Source organism: Rhagoletis pomonella, unplaced genomic scaffold (assembly GCF_013731165.1).
Source record: "Rhagoletis pomonella isolate Grant_MI unplaced genomic scaffold, Rhpom_1.0 Rhpom_scaffold_00327, whole genome shotgun sequence".
NCBI classification, from domain to species: domain Eukaryota; kingdom Metazoa; phylum Arthropoda; class Insecta; order Diptera; family Tephritidae; genus Rhagoletis; species Rhagoletis pomonella.
In genome coordinates, this window is record NW_023458881.1 from 79105 (window position 1) to 88075 (window position 8971).

Below are 8971 nucleotides of genomic sequence, written 5' to 3' on the forward strand. Positions count from 1 at the left end.
TGGAGAGAGCTGAGAGAGATCTATCAGTGTGTATATGTTTTCCATATGGATTGTATATGTATATTATACAGGCAATACACAAAATCTCCTCTGACGTCATATTTCTGTCAAAATTTTCAAGACAGAGTTAGCGGTATCACAATCAGCGCCAACTTTTGTGTTCGTTTCAATATGTACATGAATGTATTTAGTAATAGCCCCCGAATTGTGTATGTATTTTGTACCACTCTTTAAATAAATGAAGGGCCAATTTTGCTCTCTTTTATTTGCAAATTTACCTGCTCACGTTTTCAAATTAATCATCCTCATTGCGAGAGTCGTGTCGAATCATTACCGCACACAAGGGGAGGTTTGCTTATATCCAGATATAAACAGCCCACGCACAAATATTTCCACTATATCTAGCAACCAAAATGACAGCTGGAAAGCAATTTAATTTAACGCCAAACCGCTTTGTACTAATGTAATAATTTAACCCATTAAACATTCTAGGGTAATTACATGACAAGAACAACTAACCAATTCAATGTAAAGAGACTAGCATAATAAGTGCACTATCGTATAGCTGTGTGTGATGTTTCAAGTAAGAAGTAGTTGATCCTTCACGTTTTTCATAAACAGCGCATGAGTTCGTCCGAAGAAAATTAAAGTAGAGCAATGTTCATTTACAAGCCTGGCGATTCTATTACTAGGCCCGGGAAATGTGTAGTTCTTTGTCGTCCTTGTTGTTTCGAGTTGGCGGTTGATTCTGAATCCTACTTTGGAGCAGATGAAGTTTATCCAAAATATATGTAGGTGACGTATATAGATTGGTGGATGTCGACCTACCACATGTAAATCCGTGTTGCCTGGTAATTATGATATTCTTGAATGCGAAGGACATACAGGGCAATACCATTTTTCCCAGAGTTAAGCTAGCGTCGATTGGATACAAATTGGTCGGTAATTACATACGTTTGACTTCAGTCCGGATTTGTGAATGGGACTAATATAAGATATTTTCCATACAGCGGGGAACACACCAGTTTGCAGGGATTTACTAAAGATATGTGTGATTGGTTCACAGACGCCGATAGCACAATTTTCCAAAAACAAATTCGGCAGTCCATCTGGACCAGCTCCTTTCTTAACGTTCAGCTTTAAAAGTTGTGTATAAACATCATCATAGCGGACATCAAAGTTACTTAGATCTACATCACCTTTCGGTACGTTCAAAGTGTATATTTCTCCCTAGCTAATCCTCCGGCAGTATTCATATATGCTTTTAAAGAATGACGCAAAAAAGTTACTTACTTCAACTCCACTGCTAGCTGTGTGACTCCCCCATGTTACGGTAGAAGATATATTAATGTCATTAGGCCTTTTGTTCTTCACATAATTCCAAAATTTTTTTGCATTAGTCCCGATACTCCTTTCAATCAGTGTTGCCGTTTTGATACATATGTATCCAATTGGATACATTTTCGCCTTAAATTTTGATGAATGCTTCGTTTTCTCCTCAGTGTAAATTTGGATACCTTTTCCCACTAGTATTCGTAAATTGAAGGAAACTTTTTTTTATTTATGTACGAGCTATTATAACGTTTTTAACAGTTGGCTGCTCATCCTCCAAGCAAGAAATTTTTCTATATTCTTGTCACTTTGAAATTGAAATTTGCATTTAATAACACCAAGTAGTTTACAAATTTTAAAAAGTTTTCCGACCTGTAGTAGTTAACTAACTAATTAACTTCTAAATTTTCAGTTATATCAAACAAGCCGGAAATATAAATTTTTCTTGAAGGCGGAATTTACAGACAAATGCAAGTTTTTGAGAAATTTTTTAATTTCATAGATAGCTCCGGATCTACCAGTTTGATTGAAAAACATTATAACCATAATAGGAGGAAATTACAATTTACTGAACTAAATGTAACAGGTCAAAATTTGTTTAAATTAGTATTATTTTGATAGATTTTGCAGGTATTATTTGTGGGAATCTAATCGTAGTAATAAACATTGAACATGCAGAAACTTTGGCTCGTCATTGTAGACAGTATTTTCCCATTCTTAGAAACGGATCTGGGAAAAATAGGCCCGTAGTTATAGTCAAAATTAAATCGACACTAAAGATAGTTGCAGCTTTTTTGACAGGTATTCCATTGAAAATTATGTCAAAAAGCTGCAATTCACTTTAGAGTCGACTTAATTTTGACTATAACTACGGGCCTTTTCCCAAATCCGTGTTTAAGTATGGGAAAATAATGACTATCAGCGTTGTTCTGCAATCCGATTCGAATCGGATTCGGATTTGTTTCCGACTGTTGGGGTTCTGCATTCCGACAATAGGAAATTATTTCCGATTCCGCCTTCTTCTACATTTCGATCCACTTCGAATCGGAATTCTATCGGAAATTTGATGTTCTGCATTCATATTATCGGAAATTTTTTATCGGAAATGTTTCGATCAGCTAAAAGCCAGTGGAATAGAAAATAATCAAAACGAAAAACAAAAATGTAACTGTTAACGGTCAAAGGAAAAATTTTAAAGTCAGCGAACAGCAAAAAATGTAAGTAAAAAATATAAAAGTGGTAATTATTAAAATTAAAATTATTAAAATGCAGGGGAAAGCATAAAACGGCGGAGCAAAGCAAAAATATGCTGGATTTCATGGAAGTAAATCCAGACATAGCCGAAGGCTTCTTAAAAGGAGATAAAGTGGCTCTTGAGGAAAAGTGACGCCAACTAACGGAGTCGTTGAATAGCCAAGGACCACAAATAAAAAACACAAATGATTGGAAGAAGGTAAAATATTATTGTGATTAAAAGGATAACAATATATTAAGATTTTTTGCAACTATACCTGGACCGACTGGAAAAGTGAAGTGAGGAAGAAATTGGCACACAACAGAAGAGAGGCCGTGGCTACCGGAGGCGGCCCATTTAAAAAGTACACATTGCCGGAGGCGGAGGAAACGGTAGCAAGAATTTTCGGACTGTACGCTGGTGTAGATGGCATATCAATGTCCACTTCTTTTGGAACTGGGGAGGAGGCAGTATCCGCGCCCGATTTAAGCGATGATTTGCCTACCACATCCGCAAGAGCCCGTTAGAAGGAAACCAATCCGTCTCCGACCCCAAAGACAATCAAAAAGAACCAAGAGCGACATCTGACGAGTTTACCGCGACTTAGACAAAACTAATGCCACTTTAGAAAACATCCGCAGCGACATGAATAATCATCATAAAAAAGTGGAAGAAGCATTGCTGGAAAAAAACCAAATTAAACTGCGACAGCTCGAGTTAGATTTAGAAAGTTTCGAATTTGAAAAAAGTAAAAAGTCTTAACATGCTTAGTTTTTCGTGGAAATTGTTTTCTTGCCTTCAGTCCTTGTTTTTATTAAGTATACTTGATTTTATTAATATATTATATAATATTATTCGCAATTTCGTCTCTAATTCTTTGTGCTTCACTTTGCAAGCTAATGTCTGTTTTTACAGATCTATCTACTTCACTATCTACTTCGCTGGCGTTTTCTTTTTCATAGTCATATTTAAGATTATAGTCGCGATAAATATTATGCAAGGCAACACATACATTAAATATTTTCACAACATTTTTGGTTTGTACTGCAAGGTTCCTAATAAACACCGAAAACGAATTTTAAGAACCCCAATTGTTCGTTCAACTATATTACATGCCGAAGAATGTGTTTTGCTAAACGCGTGTTGTATAGACCGTGGTTCTGGACTTCTCTATGGTGTTAATAGAAAAGGTTCCAGAGTATACCCGGCATCGCCCAATAACCACGAATTGTGATCACCATCTCAATACTTCGTCATGAAAAAGTGTCTTGCATCGCTCATGCTCCATATAAAGGAGTCATGGCTAGAACCGAGATGACAAGCATCAATAGCTCTAATAACCATATTATGAACTCAAATCTGAAATAAATAAGTAACAAATTTTACGAAAACTTTTTTCCATATAAAATTAAGTACTTGTTACAATCATTGTATTAATGCTAAAATTTCCTTTTCGGTTAAAAAAAGCAGACCCGCAATACATCAAATCACACCCGGAATACCAAATTGTTCGTAGAAAGAACTTTTGGCGGTTCTTTTCTCGTGCTCAGGCATAAACAATTTTATCCACTTTGAGCAAAGTCTCCGCTCCATGGGCGTAATTATTTCTGAAATTATCTTGGAGGCGGTGCTCCTTCCCAAAGCGATGCTTGAGTCCACTCCTACAGACCTTTGATACCCACCTTCGGCGAGGAATCGCAGCGTTGCTCCCAACTTCAACACTGCGGGAATGGAGCTTCTTTGTACAAAAGGCTGCAAGTCTCTCAAAATCATGAGGAACGCTTGTTTATTTATTCTATAGAGTGCAATAAAGCTGTAAAATATAAATTAATAGTTTGAAATGGCGTTAGTATAAAACACTTTTTATACTACTAACGCTGATTCCGGTAATTCCATGGGATTGCTGTGATCGCGAAAAATTTTTCGCTTCACTTTTTCAGATGTTTGCTGCTCATTATTCAGCAAAATCGCCAATAAAACAATTGATCTCATGTTTATTTTCCGATCGGATTGTGGAATACCATTTCAATTTCGAGTCGGAATGGAATTCTGATTCCGATGCGATTCCGACTCGGATAGCAGAATAGCGCTGTACATGTTAATCAGCCCTATTCTGCATTTCGATTACGTTCCCGCATTCCGCTCCGCAAGAATCGAACTTAGGTATTCTGCATTACGATCGAATCGAAAGATGAAGAGAGAAAACATCTAACGAAATCAGTTGTTTGCCTAGGAATGTGTGAAATCGAAACAAAACAAAAGAAATATTTGCCACCAAACTATAGCAGCTTATGAAGTTAAAGTCCGTAAATATTTTAAAATAACTAAATATATCTTACATCATTGTAATTTAAAAATAAAATTTCGTTTGGGCTTTATTTAAGTGGAAACATAATTATAAAAATGAAATCCATAGCCGCGGCGTTATTACTTGAAGAGGAGAACGAGTCCCAGATTGCTGTTGCGGAAATTGAAAGGCGGAGATTTAGGGCCAGTGAAATTATAAACGTTGTTTGAGCACTCCACAACATTTGCATTTACTACAGAGTGGAAGATTTGAATGCAAATGAATTCCATTTTGAAAGCCGTCAGGAGGAGGGGAAGAACAAAGCAAAACACAAAATCTCCTATGACGTCATATCTCTGTCAAAATTTTCAAGACAGAGTTAGCGGTATCAGCGCCACCTTCTGTATTTGTTTCAATATGTACATGAATGTATTTAGTAATAGCCCCCGAATTGTGTATGTATTTTTTCCCACTCTTTACATAAATGAAGGGCCAATTTTGGTCTCTTTTATTTGCAAATTTACCTGCTCACCAGTGTTGCCAGAGAAAAATTTCGTTTGGAGCTAAAACGGTCGAAAAAAGAGCTAAATAATACTAATGATAGCTAAAATAAAGAGATATATATTGTTGTAAAGGTTAACCATTTATTGACGTAAGGTTGTTTTTAAATTTTCGGCGGTTTTAATAAAAACAACAAATCTTATAAGTTTAAGTGCTGAAAAAATCTTTTAAAACCAAAATAAGGTGCAAATGTATTGCGAATTCGTTGCTATGGCACTTATAACAGTGAAATAAAAATACTTTACAAACTGTTAGAATCTGTAATTTTAGATATTTGATTTTAATAATTTTTTCGCAAAATTTTTCTGGAAAGTTTTACTTCCAGCTCTCCTTAAAGGTAAAATTAGTAAGGTAAAACGAAATCCGCGCTACCAGAAAATGATTTTCTTCTAATTAGTTTTTGAATTCTTTAACCTAGATTCAAGATTTACGGTGGATACACTGCATCTCGAAATTTTCCATTTTATCAACGCTTAAGTTTTGGCTTATATATACCAAATACCACTAAAAGTTTTTGGAGCTAAAAAGTGCTAGATAAATTTGAAAAGAGCTAGGAGCTAAAACCCAATTTTCGTAGCTAAATAGAAAAATAAAGAGCTAAATCTAGCTCCAAAAGCACGAAAATGGCAACACTGCTGCTCACGTTTTCAAATTAATCACCCTCATTGCGAGAGTCATGTCAAATGTAAGTCTTTTTTTGTGGTTCCGCTTGCTTCTGCCTTCGACCGCGCTAAGGGATTATAAGCCTTACTAAGGAGAATTCTCTTTTCTGTGTTGCCGGAGAAAAGGGTGGAAGCCATCCACTGTGTCTTTGCGCAGAACCCAGATCAAAATTTACAAAAAAAAAGTGTATTGTTTAAGCCGAATTTGTTAATAAACTAGAACCTTTGTTTTAAATAAAAGTTTAATCCTTTGACTACAAGTTAAAGTTTTTTGATTCGGGTGATGCGTTTGGATACAACAACATAAAATCATTGTACAAATAACTAAACCGTTCCCAAGTGTTGCCAAGGGGCAACAAACATTCTATTTTGTTCATTCATTTTAAGCAGTGGATAAAAATATACGTATATGCGCTAAGTGCACATTTATCAATTAAAAAATTCGTCAGCTAAAGGCAACTAAATGCAACTCCATTTCAGCATTAAGAAACTAAATGCTAAAAGCAACCCTTTGAACTCCGAAAAATGCCACGATTCGAACATGGTTTAATGAGAAAAAGTGGCAGTCAAGCCGAATTTATACAAGGCGGTGTTACTGGCGAATTTAGATTACAATAACGACAACCGTATGTATTTTGTATGGAAGGTGTTATGTCAAATCTCAATTCGCTCCAAAGTTTACATGTATTTTGTTTTTTGCTTTTGATAGGTGTGCTGTCAAATCAGTAAAAGCAAAAACAAAATACATGTAAGGCGAATAAATCAACTGATTTTAAAACACCACCTTGTATAAATTCGCCTTGGTGGCAGCATTGATGTTTCGCATTTCGATGCTAGCTGCGTTTAAATGATCGCAGATGGAGATTTCATTTATTATTTTAAACTATTTTGATAAAAAAGTCCCGCTAATCCAACATCGATGTGATGAATTTGTGATCAACTCATGGTTTGTTTCATAATTACTTTAGGCAATTTATGTTTTATAGCACCGGCAAATTATTATATTACCCAAACAAATTTTCGGTTATGGTTAAAACAGTTAAAGTTTTTGCATTAAGTTTGTTTTTAATATATATGTTTTTAGGCTTTTTTAGCATGTCTTCTTCTCCGTGCGAATTGACCGTGGTAGATACGGATCTGAACAAGCGACTGGAACACGGTTGTTTGTCAGAAGCATACAACTTCGAAATCGCGTAAATCTGCATTTGGTTAACCCTTCGGAGGGCGCGCCGCGGCAAATTAGCAGCAAAAATTGTAATTTGTGGTTTTCAAATACTAATTGTAGTACCCGGCCACTGCCACTTAGTGACTTTGTAAGTTTTGAGATGCAGCATGGTTCACAGTTGATACGTTATATAGTTCAGTGATATTTGCATTTGAAAGTTGGTGTCTCATATATGCGGCTGAATTGCCGCGTCGCCCCGTTGGAAAAGTGAGTTTGTAATAGAGGTCTAAATCAAAATTGTTATTTTTTAAGTATTTTGTCATGTGTAATTTAAAAATTATACTTTGCGCACAAATTGTAACTATTATGATATCCTTTTCTTAGGTTTAAGAGAAAAACGATGTTTTCAAAGGATGAATTTTAGAACGAATTTTCGTCATCCCTTGTTAAAATTTGTTTTGGGGACGAACCGGTTTCGGCGTTGTGCCATCTTCAGTGTAATTTTCTTTCTCCCGGAAACAAGAATAACAAAAAAGGAGATATTTTTGTTGATAACGTTCTGTTGATGATAACGCATAAAAGTTTATTAAATAAATGCTTATAATATGTTTCAGTATAAACACAAATTTATTTATTTATTTAAATGTTATTTGAATGATTTGTCGACATAAAAAAAAATAGAAATTCAGTCAACCTTTGAAATGCACCTTGCAGCTAAATTGCCGCGGCACGCCTCTCTTGTAACTTTCAAAGCGCGCCCTCCGAAGGGTTAATGCAATAGCATGAACGCTCTTCGAAAGTGCTAAATAAGGCATTTTAAATGCAGTAAAAACGCTACATAAATTTGCCTTTTGCATATACGGATATTTTTATCCACTGCTTTATATAAACGAACAAAAAAGAATGTTTGTTGCCCCTTATCGAGAAACTTGGGTCCGGTTTAGTTATTTGTACAATGATTTTCGGTTGTTGTGTCCAAACACACAACCCGAATCCAAAAACTTTAACGTACACGTATAATGAAAGGATTTACCTTTTATTTGAAAGATATGATTCCAATTTCCGAGTAGTAAAGTATTAATAAAATCGGTTTACACTATGGACTTTTTTGTAAATTTTGATGTGGGTTCTCTGCAAAAATACCGTGGATGACGTATCTGGAGTTATATGCACTAGTAATGTTCTATACCTTTGACACGCGAAATCCCCTCTTCTCCAGCAACACAGAAAGGAGAATTCTACTTAGTTAATAAATGATGTTATCGCTTGTCCTACTCTTCTAGAGCAGGTCAACTTCAATGTTCCTCGAAAGAATCTTTACAAACCTCTTCCTTTTTATGGGGGAAATTGTAAAACGGAGTATGCAAGAAATGCTCCTATTTCAAGAGCTTTAAATGACTTTAAGACAATCTCGAATTCTATCAACTTGATTTTTCTTTATTTATTATCTCTTTGATATCTAAATTGCAGACTGCTTTTTGTTTTACATTAATCGTTTAAGTACCTAATTTTTGTCTATAGTCGGTAAGGAAGGTTTGTTTCATATGGCTTCAATAAAACTACAAGAAAATCATTGATATTGATCAAAAAAAATTTGCTACTCAATTTTAGATCTGTATGTACTGTTAATTACGTAAACCTTATAGGTCTATGAATTTCGTTTGGCATCCTTTTACGATAATAGTCCCATCATGTTTCTGCAAAACGCATTCGATAAATGCCAATTTTTT